The sequence below is a fragment of the Lissotriton helveticus genome, chromosome 8 (assembly GCF_964261635.1).
Source record: "Lissotriton helveticus chromosome 8, aLisHel1.1, whole genome shotgun sequence".
Taxonomy (NCBI): Eukaryota; Metazoa; Chordata; class Amphibia; order Caudata; family Salamandridae; genus Lissotriton; species Lissotriton helveticus.
Genome location: NC_136069.1, coordinates 150,618,522 through 150,635,317, shown reverse-complemented (window position 1 = coordinate 150,635,317; position 16,796 = coordinate 150,618,522). Strand labels below are relative to the sequence as shown.

Below are 16,796 nucleotides of genomic sequence, written 5' to 3'. Positions count from 1 at the left end.
GACTAATCTGTCCAATCTTATACCGACCTGGTATTACAGACCCTTTTTAGGTCTCGCTGAACCAATGTGCATGCGTTGTTCTGCGAGAGTTTAGTAAGGTACTTTTAAAAATGCTCCCAAAGTCTGCAGGCTGATCGGGCACAGTGCATGTGCGCCGGGCGCGTGCACCATTTGTCCGCCACTGAGAACATCATTGCTCACCATTTGCCACCCCCTCCCCTCCCTTATCCCACTTCCTGCTTGTTCCCAACAGCGTGCAATTGGTATACGTTTAAAAGGGGATGCGGTGTTATCCTTTACAAGCTCGAAGAATGGACATGTTGAGATGTTCTATCCCTACTTCTTACCCGAACACACCTATTCCTTTCTTCATGCTTTCACTCTTTGTCACCATACACACTACCCATATGTTCACATCCTACTCCAAACCCTGTCCTTAATCCCTGCATACATGTGTACAGCTTCAGCCTAATCAAACGAGCTTTCACACACTTTCCCGGAGTTTCAGAGGAAGGAATATAAACTCTTTACGTCTCCCTGAGGAAGCCTCAGCAGTTTATGCGCATCTACTGGCACAAAGCATCTCCTGACTCTTCCCGCGCCAGTGGCTCACTTGCCTGTCCCCACAGCTGCCCGGGTAGCCACCAGAACAGCAACCGCCAAAACTTCAAAACGCAGAGAGCAGCAGCGGAGGCTTGGTTCTTTCGAGTACAAGCTGCCGAGCTCCCTTTCCGCAGCAGTGCCACTAGCTGACAGTGCGACAACGACGCAACAACGCAAGCGCAGCGTGCCACCTCGCATCTATCAACAAACGCACGCAACGCGTTGTTTGGTGGATGTGATCCAAGCCTCTCTGTGGCCCCGGATGGAAGCTGAATTTCCTGTTGCCTGACTTTGTCCTGCGACTGAAACAAGCGCAATAGGTTGTCAATTTTTTTTTGAAGAAACTTAAAAATACATGGGACTCGAGCTAGGAGGTGCAGCAAACCCGCGCCTGCTCTTTGACTGAGGTAGGCTAAACGAGCATTGGCAAAGCAAACAGGACTCTCCTATACAAAATCTGTTGGTTTTGTCAGTGATATGTTTAGCCATGTTGTACAGCAGCCTGGCTGCTATGCAGCACAGCTGAAAGTAAAAAAAAAACAAAGTGCGTTGATAAGCACTCGTGCCCACTCACCCGAACTCAAACTTTTAATGTCAAAATAGAGTAGCTCTCGTTGTCCTCTTACCAGATCTCTTGCATCTTCCCAGCTATCGCCAGATTCCTTACTCGCTCCCTGTCTCGTCACCATGACTCACTCTCTCCCTTTCATTAAAAAAACACTCAACCTCGCTTTCCTCTGACTGGGAGCCTCACATTTACTCTCACAGTCCGGTTACCAGATTCCTACTGCCGTTGTACCAGATCACTCATTGTACTATCATTCAGTGTCCTGTCATAAGAGACTTGCTTCACCCTAATGTTCATACCAGTTCTTCACACTCATTCCAACTGTCCTCTTATCAGATCACTCACTCACTGCCCAAGCAGACACTGGTACATCCTCCTGTGACCAATGTCAACAGTTCCCTTTCACACAAAGCCTTCGCAGATCCCACGCATTCACTTCCCCCCTCACACCTTTTCCCACACCTGCTTCTCATACAAGCCTAGCCACGCACTTCTTGCACTAACAGCCTTCTCCTTTTCACGCACACTTCACTCCCGCTTCATTTCCCTTTTATTTTTCTGCCCCAATGCATTTCGTTCACTCATTTAACAGAATTATATTGTTTTTCCCTACAAAGGGAGGACCTCCTTTACTTTGTAAAGAAGATATGGTTTGTCTTGTAAGCAGGTATCTAATAAAAAAATGGGTGCTGCTCTCAGAAATACATTACTTTCAAAATCGCATGTACAAATTGCATGACCTTTATATACAGAGCTCAGTGTGAACGATGTGGATTGTACACACCCAACCATACACACACACACAACCATACACTCACACACACAAACACACACACACACACAACCATACACACACAACCATACACACACAACCATACACACACAACCATACAAACACACAACCATACAAACACACAACCATACACACACACAACCATACACACACACAACCATACACACACACACAACCATACACACACACACAACCATACACACACACAACCATACAAACACACAACCATACAAACACACAACCATACAAACACACAACCATACAAACACACAACCATACAAACACACAACCATACAAACACACAACCATACAAACACACAACCATACACACACACAACCATACACACACACAACCATACACACACACACAACCATACACACACCCATACAACCATACACACACGCAACCATACACACACACAACCATACACACACACACAACCATACACACACAACCATACACACACACACAACCATACACACACACAACCATACACACACACAACCATACACACACACAACCATACACATACACAACCATACACACACACAACCATACACACACACAACCATACACACACACAACCATACACACACACAACCATACACACACACAACCATACACACACAACCATACACACACAACCATACACACACACAACCATACACACACACAACCATACACACACACAACCATACACACACAAGCATACACACACACAACCATACACACACACAACCATACACACACACAACCATACACACACACAACCATACACACACACAACCATACACACACACAACCATACACACACAACCATACACACACAACCATACACACACACACAACCATACACACACACAACCATACACACACACAACCATACACACACACAACCATACACACACACAACCATACACACACACAACCATACACACACACAACCATACACACACACAACCATACACACACACAACCATACACACACAACCATACACACACAACCATACACACAACCATACACACACAACCATACACACACAACCATACACACACACAACCATACACACACACAACCATACACACACACAACCATACACACACACAACCATACACACACAACCATACACACACACACAACCATACACACACACACAACCATACACACACACAACCATACACACACACACAACCATACACACACACACAACCATACACACACACAACCATACACACACACAACCACACACACACACAACCACACACACACACAACCACACACACACACAACCACACACACACACAACCACACCCACACAACCACACACACACAACCACACACACACAACCACACACACAACCACACCCACCCACCCACCCACCCAACACACCCACCCACCACACCCACCCACCCACCCACCCACCCAACACACCCACCCACCACACCCACCCACCCAACACACCCACCCAACACACCCACCCACCCACCCACCCAACACACCCAACACACCCAACACACCCACCCACCACACCCAACCCCCCACCCACCCACCCAACCCCCCACCCACCCACCCACCACACAGACCCACCCACCCACCACACTCACCCACCCAACACACCCACCCACCCAACACACCCACCCACCCACCCAACACACCCACCCAACCACACACCCACCCACCACTCACCCACCCAACCACTCACCCACCCAACCACTCGCGCACACAGCCACCCGCGCACACAGCCACCCGCGCACACAGCCACCCGCGCACACAGCCACCCGCCCACACAGCAACCCGCCCACACAGCCACCCGCCCACACAGCCACCCGCCCACACAGCCACCCGCCCACACAGCCACCCGCCCACACAGCCACCCGCCCACACAGCCACAGTCAGCCCACACAGCCACCCGCCCACACAGCCACAGTCAGCCCACACAGCCACAGTCAGCCCACACAGCCACAGTCAGCCCACACAGCCACCCGCCCACACAGCCACAGTCAGCCCACACAGCCACAGTCAGCCCACACAGCCACCCGCCCACACAGCCACAGTCAGCCCACACAGCCACCCGCCCACACAGCCACAGTCAGCCCACACAGCCACCCGCCCACACAGCCACAGTCAGCCAACACAGCCACCCGCCCACACAGCCACAGTCAGCCCACACAGCCACCCGCCCACACAGCCACAGTCAGCCCACACTTTCATCAGGCACAGACACCATCAGTCGTAGTGCACGCTTTCACCTGGCACAAACACCACCAACAGTACACGCTTTCACTGTGCAAAAACAGCACTAGCTGTCAGTGCATGCTTTCACCAGGCACACGCACCACCAGCCATCAGTGCACAATCTCTACAGGCACACACACCACCAGCCATCATTGCACATATCAATTGTTAACGCACCCACAACTATTGTAGCAATCGCAGTCTGGCGCACTTTACTTTTAAACATATTCATCTAAAGCGCAGCATGACACCATTGCTACAAAAATAAATACACTTTTTTTGGCCTACAATTGATAGACTTTTGTTGCAATTGGTGTTGCAATATTTAGCAATGCCAATAGCTCAAACCATTAGTGCTAGACCTATTGCATTGCAAATGCTTTTTTTATTTTAACAGTTGCCAAAATCAATGTCACTACTCGGTTATACAGTTGGACAGGATGTCCATCAGAAGATTAATGAAGGAATAGACAAATGTATTTCTTGCCTTGGAGATTAATATTTTGTGTGCTTTCTGATGGCCTAAAAGTTTTGTTTTTCCTTTGCAGCCCGTTGTCCTGAGTGTATTTCTGTGAAGGATCCTCGTCCGTTGCCTACAGAATGGACCTAGTTATGTCGTGACACTAGTGGACCTGGTGAGTGCCACTCTTCTGAGGCATATCTGGCTTCGGCTGCTCCTTTGCCTTGCTTTTACATGTTCGAATTTGGTTGTACACACTTTGAGGACACTATTTGCTATGTGCCTGTAGTAGATAGTGCTCTGTTGTTGAATATCATCTTTTATGCATTCAGAGAACTCGCAGAAAGTAGGTTGAGCACTACCAAGCTGTGTCTTTTTTGCTAAATTATGTTCTTGTTGAATGGCCGCTCTACGATAATGAATTTATTTTGCCCATGTAAGCACGGGATGGATGCGTGGACTGTTGAAACTCATACTGCACACAAAAATAAAATAAATAAATACAACTATTGCATTATTTGTATCTAGGCGTGGAAATGCCCTTCGTGGTTCCAAACATTCCCTGGACCACGCGGCTAAGGTGTTCTCCCTGTATTCTCTGTACCCGCCCTCCTTTTCTGGTATTTTTAGTGAGAGTAAATGTAACCTGCTGCTTCTGAAACTGCCCTTCTTCACATTGCAGTTTTATAATGCTTAGAAATGAAATGCAAAATGTTTTGCAATATATTTTGTACTTTAAACTCTTAACGGGATACTCAGTTCTCCAGTATTAACTGGTTTCAATCATTTTATTTGTCTTCAATAAATGTAATTGTAGACAGTTTTGCAGTGATATTTGAAAGGTGAAAGTGGGCTGATTTGTCCAAGCAGAGGCTTTTAAACTGCTTGGAGGAGAGGGGTGGGAGTAGGTGCGGGGAGAGCCGTGGGGAAGAGTGTTGCCAAAGAGCCTCCGAACAAAGAAACTGTGCTTTTCTTGAAAGTTAAGTGCAAGTTGATGGCTGAGCAACTTGTCTCCTTCCTGCCTTTCATTTGGGTTGATAATATTCACATTAGTTGAAGAAATGACGTTTAATTTGAGGGAAGGGCATTAATAAGTTAATGCCGTGATCTGTCTAAAATATTCAGTTACCCCACTTACCTTTTAAGAATTATTATAGCTGCATGAATCTGACATTCACTATAGGTCAGCTTTAAGTTAATGCTCTATACAATTAAGTGACATACAATACAACTACCAAAGAAAAGTCCAAGTCATTTTCTACTACCCCCTCCCCTTATTGCCTTGATGTCCAGAACGTACTGGCACTGGTAGTTTTAGGCTGTCCATCACATATATCACATGTGCATCAAGCTTATTTCTAAGTGTATTTGTGAACACTGTAAAAAGAAAGATTCCCATAGTAGCTGCTTCTAATCTTGTGTCTACCTGTTTTCTGGTTTATAATAGTTTAACCCTGAAACATTTTATTAACAATGATTATTATCATTGGTTCCAAATGTTTTCTTGGTGTAATAGTGATGCTAATTAGCTGAACCTTTTTGCAATGGATCATGTATTCCCAGTTGTTAACTTGGAAAAACCTTCGTAATATTTAGGCCTTGCCTACTACACAGAGCATGCACTGCCTGTTGCGAGGCATATTGTCAACTTATATTGGGCTTAGAGCATACCCATTGCTTACCATTGGGTGATGCCACTGTCAATCCTGATTTGCTTATTTGTGAGCTATGCTTCCTCTTTGTGTCTGCCCCTTCCCCGGAGCATGGACACTTTACTTGTTCTCGGAAACAAACTAGAAAACTCCCTCTTGACCTATAAGTACTTTTAACACAGAGAATACCTCACAAACACAGGGCATATACAAATGTATCTACACTTATATTTGAATTTTTAGTTATTTTATTTCATTTTTTCGTATCAATTTTTTTTGTATAAATACAGTAATTATAAAAATTGAATATTGTACAAAAAAACTCCAGGAGAAATTCTTTCAGTACATTGGAGCCATAACCGTTTCTCATTGATTATCCAAAATTATGTAAAATACAAAATCAATTAAACAAGACCAGGTAGAGAGCCATGCATACAGCCACATACATACTTACTAAACATACATTCCATTTCAAAGCAAACATAGACATCCTATAACGTTGTATCTGTTGTCCAGTATAAGACCAGAATCATTAAATCTACAAATGAAGGACTTTGGTCTAAAATTGGTCGACGCGTTTCGGTGGAAAAACAGCAGTGAGGACCACCTTCATCAGGACCAGCCAGAGACAATTTAATACAGGATCTCTACACCTGGAATTCAAGTCTGAAAAAATATACACAACAGAAAAAAGGTTTTTACTAGTATGCCCTGCAAAACATTTGTTTAAATACATTTACATTTGAGACACCAGAATGGACCAACACACCCATCCAAGTTCACGCAATCTCACACCCCATAGTGCTACCTTATAACCCAAAAACAGAGTGTATTCTCCCAACTGCCACAGAGAGAAGATTCCTTTTATTCACAGAATATTCCTCATCCCAACTCTCAAGCTAGAAGGCTTAGAGGACAATTACCTTGTAAATGATCTTGCCATAGAGGTATTATACTCTCGACGACGAGTCCGCCGTCAACTACCATTTCAACCGTGACATTGACTACCACATCGTCGACGATGACTTTTCCGTCGACGACATCCATGATTACGTCTATTTGAGATATCTCCGCAGAATATGAATCGCCATCCACGTATATTTCAGCCACATTGAAGCGCAAAAAACCTGCACCTTTACAAATTACGCCAGTTTTGAGAACCAAATTATCATCTTCCAGGCAATTTTACATGATGTATCTCACATTTCACCTTTACCTCCTAGCCATTATTTGGAGGAATCTGATGATGATGATCCCTTTGGGCAGGCGTATGACCCTTCTCAACTCAGAATAAAATATCAAGAGGATGACGATGAGGAAGAGTTCTATGAACCATGTGAGTCTTTAAGAGGACCTCAAGAATCGTTCCATCAATAACCAATGGTTCAGATGCCTGCAACTTTGCTTTAGGACCTTACAGCAATGTTAAAGGACTATAATAGCCGTTTTCCTCCAGTCGCGGCTCCAGAAAAAAGCTCCTGTGTCTACGGAGATGCAGCCTGTGACCCCTGCAACACCAGTTTCTGATCCCCAAGTTACGTTACTGCAAGATGATGACGGAGACACGGTGGCGGTGGCAGAAGACTGAGAAATTCCAAGTTCGCCCTCTACCGTAGATGAATGGGACGAATATCTTATCTCAACACCAGCTTCACCGGTTCCTCTAGCTGTGGACTCCCCTCCTGAGGACATGGAGGTTTCCATGCAATTATGGAAAAGGCAGCCTCTAGATTTCACCTTTCCATACCAGTACAAAAAACAGAGTGTTTTCTGTATGATTTTAAAGATCTGAACGGAAAATACACCCGCTCAATCCCTATAATTGATCATATATGGGAGAAGGGATGTAAAGATCATAAACTCCATTTTCAATTCCTGCGATCCTCCCTAGGATTGACAAAAAATACAAAGCACCAGATGATGCACCTGCCTGCCTTTCTGGTCACCCTAAACCAGACTCCGTTATCTCTCAAGCAGCGCAGAGAAAATCTCGGAATCCTTCCGCTCCAATAACGGCTCCACCGGACAAAGATGGTAGGCGCCTTGACAACATAGGCAAACGCTTTACCACTATGGCGGGGTGCTACAGTTCGGGCTACGAATTGTTTAGCTATCTTAGGCAGGGAGTGATCGACAATTGCGGTAGGACATGTTGTCTTAAATAGAGTATCTGCCTGATGACCAAAAAATGGAGGCAAAGCAAATTCTCATGGAAGTTGAAAGAGCTGCTTCGGAAGTCATAGCTATCTCTATAGCTATAGCTTCTCTGAGATTTCGTCAACTCGCCGGAGCAGCTACCCTTGGAAGTCAGGGCTGGCTGAAATCAACTAATTTTCACCCTGAAGTCCCAAAAAAATTCTGGACATGCCTTTTGATGGCGACCTTTTATTTGGTAAACATATCGATGACGCACTGCAAGACCTAAAAAAGGACACGCATACTGCCAGATCATTAGGTACCTTGCACTATAGAAAGACACCCTTTCGAGGAGCAAGAGGTAGGGGTTCTTAGACCTTTCGTGGAGGGTACCAGAAGTACCAACAACAAGGGGGTCAGGGTCGATACGGATATCATTATCAACAACAACAACAAACCTATAGAAATCCTCCAGCGGCAGCTTGCAGGCAACAAGGCAGGAAACGTCAACCTCAGGGCAGGGATTCTGCCAGGAAACCGTGACATTCCTATTGCACCTGCACCAGATATGCCTCAAGTATTCAAAATTCCAAAGATTTCCCAACATCTCAAAAATTGGAAGAAAATAACCACAGACAAGTGGGTAATGGGATATAATAAAATTCGGTCACACCCTGGTGTTCTTTCTCTACTCAGTAAAGAGGTGAAAGTTATGGTGCCAAAGGGGTGATAGAAAAGGTTCCTCGCTCTCAAACAGCAAAGGGATTTTATTCTCGCTTTTTTCTGATAAAGAAAAAGTCTGGGGATTGGAGACCAATCTTGGACTTGAAGATGCTAAACAAATACCTTCAGAAAAAATCCTTTCGCATGGTAATCTCCAGGAAATTCTTCAGCTTCTAGATCATGCGGATTTTATGACAACTTTAGATCTCCAAGATGCGTATTTCCACATCCCAACTCATCCCAAGCATCGATAGTTCCTGAGATTCACTGTGGCAGGTGCACATTTCCAATTCAAAGTCCTACCGTTTGGCCTGCGCTCGGCTCCAAGAGTCTTCACCAAATTTCTAGCTCCATTAGCAGCTCATCTCAGGCTCCAAGGCATCCAACTATTCCCATATCTGGACAACTGGCTGATAAAAGCTCTATCCTTTCGTCGGGCTTCTCTCGCAACAGCAAAATGCCTGCAAATTTTCACTCCCTGGGCCTCTCACTAAATCTCCAGAAGTCAAGCCTCTATCCTTCCCAAGTTATTCAATTCCTGGGAGCAAAACTAGACACTGTTCAAGACAAAGCATTCTTGTCCACAGACAGAATATCTCGTCTCATCTCTCTGGCATCAGACCTTCTAAAAAGAAAGTTCGCTTCAGTGAGAATGGTCAAATCTTTTCTGGGGATTTTATCATCTGCAATTATGCTTGTGCCTCAAGCGCGGCTAAAACTGAGGCCAATTCAAGAGGAGCTGGGCAATCAGCGTCTCCAAATCTCAGGTTTGTTCGACGACCTAGTTCAAGTAACTCCAGTTATGAAAAACTCTTTCTTGGTGGAAGTTTTCCAAGAATGTCTCCGTAGGTCTCAGTTTTCAACCTCCAATTCCGGATTTCATCCTCACTACAGATGCTTCCCTGGAAGGTTGGGGTGCCCATCTTCAAGACCTCCGTATAAGAGGAAAATGGTCTTCAGCAATGGCAAAAATGCACATCAATTTTTTGGAGCTTGGAGCAATTTCCCTGGCCCTGCAATCTTTTCTACCTCGACTCCAAGGGTCTACAGTTCTCATCAGAACTGACAACACCACTTGCATTCATTATTTAAACAAACGAGGAGGTACCAGATCTCACATTCTGTCCCAGGAAGCTCAAAACATCTGGAAGTGGCTTCTCTTGCACAATATTGCAATCAAGGTGGAACATCTTCCAGGAGTCCAGAACACCTTGGCAGACACTCTCAGCAGAACAGCAAAATCATGCCACGAATGGGAGCTTGATCAAATGATTCTGGACAATGTCTTTCGGTAGTGGGGCAAACCACATCTGGATCTCTTTGCCACCAAGAGCAATCGGAAGTGCCCTTTCTTCGCGTGATGGGAACCGGAGAAGGGTTCCTGGAGAAACGCTTTCATGATGAGATGGACGGGAATTTTTGCTTACGCGTTCCCTCCTTATCCTCTTATCCCGAGACTGCTACACAAGATAAAGAAGGAACCATGTTACATGATTCTGATTGCACCAAAATGGCCACGTCAGCACGGGTACACAGAACTTCTCCTTCTCTCCAAGTGCAAGCCAATCGGCCTTCCTATACTACCGGATCTGTTGTCAATGAGCGAAGGCCAGATTCTTCATCCTTGCCCAGCTCAACTACAACTCCATGCTTGGTTTCTGGATTCACGGACTTCAAGGATATAAACTTACCTCAAGAATGTAGAGACATTCTGAGTAAAGCAAGAGCTCCTTCTACATTATGGACGTATGCCTTAAAATGGAAAAGATTTTGTCACTGGTGCTGCAATAACAACTTACATCCACTGGAATTGTCTCCCGATAAGGTTCTGCCTTATTTATTATCATTATCTTAATCTGATCTCATGTTCGCTTTAGTTAAATTGCATTTGGCCGCAATTTCCACATACAGACGATCCTCAGGGGCGGCATCACTTTGTTCCAATCGTCTCATTAAGCAGTTCCTGAAAGGCCTTTTCAGAACTTTCCCGCCTATTAGAGCTCCTCCTCCAGAATGAGGCTGAATCTGGTTATACAACAACTGATGAAGCATCCGTTTGAACCCATTCATAAAACAGACTTAAAATATCTCTCATGGAAGACGGCTCTCCTATTAGCACTCACCTCTTCCCGACAAGTGAGCGAAATTCAGGGGTTCACTATTAAACAACCTTATTTGAAGTTTACAAATGATTATGTCCTTCTGAGAACTAATCCCACGTTCATACCTAAGGTTCCTACTTCATTTCATCTCAACGAACCTGTGATATTGCGGACATTCTTTCCTAATCCGTCTTCAGCGGCGAAAAAGTCATTACATACTTTGGATGTCAAAAGATGTTTGAAATTCTACACATCTTGGACTGTGTCCATCAGAAAATCTGACCAGTTATTTCTCTCGTATGGTGGTCACAAGCCAGGATCAGCAGTATTAAAAGCTACTATCTCAAGGTGGATTTCATCTGCTATTCAATTCTGCCATTGCAAAGCAGGCCATCTATTGTCAAATAAGCCTAAAGTTCATTCCACCACAGCAGTGTTCTCATCTACGGCATTGTTCGCTGGTGTGTCTCTGGACAAGATTTGTCGGGCTGCAACATGGAAAAGTGTGCACACTTTCACTGGCATTATTGCCTGGATTTGGCAACAGAGGCTGAGTCAGCAGGTGGGCAAGCAGTACTACGAAACCTTTTTAGATAAGGTAAGCCTTATGATAAGAGTATATTGTTTCTGCTTTTGTATATAACTATTGTTGTGTACATATGATTTACTCTTTGTTAGTACAGATATATGTATATGTGTATATATATATATATAGATAGAGATAGATAGAGATAGAGATAGAGATAGAGAGATAGAGAGATAGAGAGATAGAGAGATAGAGAGATAGAGATAGATAGAGAGATAGAGAGATAGAGAGATAGAGAGATAGAGATAGATAGAGAGATAGAGAGATAGAGAGATAGAGAGATAGAGAGATAGATAGATAGATAGATAGATAGATAGATAGATAGATAGATAGATAGATAGATAGATAGATAGATAGATAGATAGATAGATAGATAGATAGATAGATAGATAGATAGATAGATAGATAGATAGATAGATAGATAGATAGATAGATAGATAGATAGATAGATAGATAGATAGATAGATAGATAGATAGATAGATATATATATATATATATATATATATATATATATATATATATATATATATATATATATATATATATATATATATATATTTTTGCACTGGTTTGGTAGGGTGTATTTTGGATTCTTTTTATGATACCTGCCATCCACTATGCATCTATATATTGTTTACTGCTAGCTACTCTGATTCTAAGCATGTGAATCTATGAAAGATACCCCAATACTGGATAAGAAAACAAGTTACTCACCTGTAACTTCAGTTATCCAGTATTTGTATCTTTCATAGATTCACATGCAACTCACCCTCCTCCCCGGAGAGGCTTACCGTATCATTGTGGCATACTTATTGTCACTTGTGCTACGAAAATCTGAGGGTTTGCCTCTCTGTGGGAAAGGTTCTAAGAGGGTGCTGTTGCCTGATTGGCTGGTTTCCAAGTTTCTTTTTTTTGTTTTGCAAAAGGACTAAGATAGGCTAGTGTAGTTACTTTGCTATCTCCTATAGCCTATGGTGTGATGTTATTATGACTATAATGTATATGTTTTATTGTACCGCAAGACTCCCACCTCATCGGCAGGGATGATTCTAAGCATGTGAATCTATGAAAGATACCAATACTGGATAACTAAAGTTACAGGTAAGTAACTCGTTTTCATTCACTGACAGTCAAGAGATCTGGGTTAAATCCATAGTTCTTTTGCTCACCATGCCACCCCAGTTTAGACCCAGCCATATGCAAATCAGTCTTGGCCCTCTGCTTCATGGGAACAGTCCAGGCCGAACTGCCAAGCCATGTCCACCCTGGTCCGGAAATGAGCATCCGGATAACAGTTTCTGGGTATTACCCTTCATCAGCCAGGCTAGCTTGAATTCAGTGGCACAGTGAGCAAGGGACTCACGTCTGGGCATACCCATCCCACTTAGGGTGAAAAGTGCTACGCAAACCAATAATGGGCGGAATGCTGACTTACGCCAGTCAAGATATCTGGGTTAAATCCATCGTTTTGTACTGGGGTGAATGTATGAAATTGTTATGCATTCTGTCAATCAATTGTTCTTTTTGCATTTGTCACCCCGAGTGGGACTGGTATGCCCAGACGTGGTTACCGTGCCCTCCATGCCACTGGAGTCTAGCAATTCTGGCTGAAGGGGGGTGAAAGCTCGAAACTGGTCCTAGGATGCTTGTTTCCAGTCCAGGGAGGACCTGGCTTGGCAGTTCGGGCTGGACTGTTCCCATGAGGCACAGGGTCAAGTCTGATTTGCATATGACTCGGTTCAAACTGGAATGGCATGGTGAGCAAAAAAACGATGGGTTTAGGCCCAGATCTCCGTACTGGGGTGAATGAATGACATTGTTCTGCATTTTGGCCATCAATTGTTCTTTTTGCACTTGTACTTCTGCCTGCCCCCTCCATGATACGATCAGCCTCATGCCCCCCCCCCCTGCAATTTAAATTATACTTCAGCCAAGTATTTTGTGCAGTGTGCCTTTGACACATGTGTAGCCCTTTACTAAACCAGGTTAGAGTCTCGACGTCTGCTCAACATCCTGTTTCAAGTCAAGTCAAACCACTTTAATTGATTAATTAAAATCATAAAAGATACACAATCCAATCACACAATTCATACAATACATTTCAATAAATACATTTAGAATAAAATGTTTATAAAATCAATTTTACAAAAGTGATAAAAACCATAAAATACAGTTTAGAAAAGGGCAAGAGCTCAACAGTCAATCCTATTTAGACATCTTAGTTTTCTCAGCCGTACAGCTGCTACAAAATAACTTGCAATGTTAAAGATGTTCCAGGGGTTATCCAGGAGTTGTAAGTAGAGTAAAGCGGGTCTAGCCTGGAAAAACCCCTTACCCTTAAATAGTGGTATTATAAATTTCATTCTAATTTCATAATAGTATCCACAAAAAAGTGTAAAATGCATAGTATCTTGCAATGAGCTGCCGTCACAGTTACAAAGGGCTGTATCTTTGGCTTACTCCACCCTACATAAGATCCCAGTAAACAAGCACTGGTGTTGCCAATAGGTCTCGTAGTAGGAAAGTTGGAGCTATTGGTTTTGTAAATGACAAAGCCCTTTATGTTTTTAAAATGAAAACAAAAATAAAAGGCATTGTTATTTGCAATTGTAATAGCTCCAACTTTCCTACTGCGAGACCTATTGTGAGGGGGGGTGAGAGGGTGAGGGGGTGTGAGGGTGAAGGGGTGTGAGAGTGAGGGGTGTGAGAGGGGGGTGTGTGAGGGTGAGGGGGTATGTGGCGGTGTGAGGGTGAGGGTGTGATGGTGAGGGGGGTGTGTGAGGGGGTGTGGGTTCTGAGGGGGTGAGGGAGTGTGAGGGTGAGGTGTTGTGAGGGTGGGTGAGAGTGTATGTGAGGGTGAAAGGGTGTGTGAGGGTGAGAGGGTGGGTGAGAGGGCGAGGGTGTGTGAGGGTGAGGGGGTGTGAGGGTGTGAGCGAGGGGGTGTGAGGGGGTGAGCGAGGGGGTGAGTGAGGAATTCAGGTACAAAGACAGAAATATATGAGAAGTGCGGCTGGTCTATCTAAAGTAGGACAGAGACTCAGAGGAAGAACGAACGAGGTACATACATGCATACAAGACAACACACAAATATGTGGGAGAGAGAGACCAATGGATGAGGTGAAGGAAGGCACAGTAACTGAAGAAAGCAACAGCCAGACTGGAAATTGGTAAAAGACCGTCAGAGGGCAAGAAAACGACAGAGAAAAAAACACATACATGAAACAGAGAGAGAGGGATAGTTTGACTTGTGAAGACAGGGAAAGAATGAAGAGCTGCAGCAGTAACCAGGCAGAGAGATGTGCTGAAGTGAAGCAAAGACACAGGGGGAGAAGAAGAGCAGAGAGAGGAGGTGCAGAGATAGTGAGAGACAGACAAACAGGAGGAGAGAGGGGGTGGGACAGAAGTGCACAAATAGATGGCATATAGGAGAGAGAGATAGCAAGAATGAGTACAAGACCAGGCAGATGAACAGATAGAGAGGGGGGGGATAAAGGCCGAGGGAGACACGCGATGAAGAGGAGGAGAGAAATAATAACTAAAATGGAGAAGCAGCTACAGCTACAAGAAAGAGGAAAAGGAGGAGTGTGATCGGATAGAGGGGGAGGGAAAAAGAGGAGACACTACAGCGGGGTAGAGAGAGAATGGAGGGGACAGAAAAAGAAAGGGAAAACGCGAGGGGTGGAGGAAGAAAGAGATCAGGGGCTAGAGACAGTGAGATGGTGTGACTGTGAGAAGGGTGACAAGCAGATAGAAAGAGACACAGGATAAGGAGACAGGGTGAGAGCGACAGCAAGAGGCAGAGAGTGACGTCACAGGTGGAGGGTGCGATAGAAAGTGAACGTTTGTGTATGGGAATGAGAGAGAGAGTGACAGAGAGAGAGAACCATCGAGTGCTGTAGTGAAAAGATAGGTGCCTGGACGCTTTGTATGTACATCCGTCTCATTACTAGTGCAAACACAAAAGTTTCACCTTTTTAAAGCACATGGATGGATGACAGCCAGCAACACATGATTGGGGGTAGGAGGAGTAGAGTGTGCGTGTGTGGGGGGGGGGGACACGACGTGAAGGGTGGAAGCAACAGGGTTGACCAGAAGCTACACGGATGGCATGTGTGGAAAGGGAAGAAGCAGAGGGCCTCATGCCCAGTAGTCCGAACAAGAAGTGTGTGTGTCAGTCGAACAAGTTTAAACAAGAAGGACTGGGCGAGAAGGGAGGGGGGAATGGCAGCAGCAGATGAGCCTGATTAAAGCTGATGAAAAGGGAGGGGGAGGAGGGAGTGCGATGCGAGCAGCAGCAGGGAAGGGGCGGAGAGGAGGCTCTGATGGAGAGCGACGCAACCACGACCATACACAACATTGGTGGGCCACTTGCGAGATCAAAAGATGCTTTAAAGACGAGCAGCGAAATTGATTTATGCCCGGTTTCAGTAACATTCAGCTATTGCACCACTTAGGTGACAGGATAAAACAAGCAACACACCAAGCAGATGAGCACAAAGTAAAAGCGGCGCTGTTATTTAATAAAGGCCTAAGGGCATGTTGTGTCAGAGGTGGGAGGTGTCTGGAAGCGGCACTGTTACTAAATAAATCAAGGAGCACAGGCATGCTGTGACGGAGGTGTGAGAGGTCTGGCAGGGAACAGATGGCCTGGCTGTGAAGCAGGGGGCGGGGCAGCGCTGGGGAAGCCTGTAGGAGGGTAATTGATGCCTTTGATGTGGGGAGGGAGGAGAGCCTTTTGCGAGCCTTGTGCAGGAGAAATGAACAGATGTCCGTGAGGTGTGGGAGGAGTGCCTGATGCGCGTGCTTGTTTGTTCACGTGATTCACGTGAACTGAAAGAAAACCGCGGCTGAAAGCCCTTGGTGGTTTGACGAGGATTTTGCCGACTTGAATTCTCGCTCCCTCAATGCGCTTGTGCGCATTGTAGGTCACAAGA

At 44.8% G+C, this 16,796-nt stretch overlaps 1 protein-coding gene across 4 annotated transcripts in view; it reads left to right on the top strand.

The window, feature by feature from the left end:
- The window catches only part of BCL9 (BCL9 transcription coactivator), a 904,233-nt gene that overhangs the window by 596,247 nt on the left and 291,190 nt on the right, over positions 1-16,796 (top strand). For all 4 annotated transcript variants that reach the window (XM_078656778.1, XM_078656780.1, XM_078656777.1 and 1 more), the window contains one exon: positions 4,751-4,837. The gene's annotated coding sequence lies outside the window, so the exon portion shown is untranslated. The remainder of the gene's footprint in view (positions 1-4,750; positions 4,838-16,796) is intronic.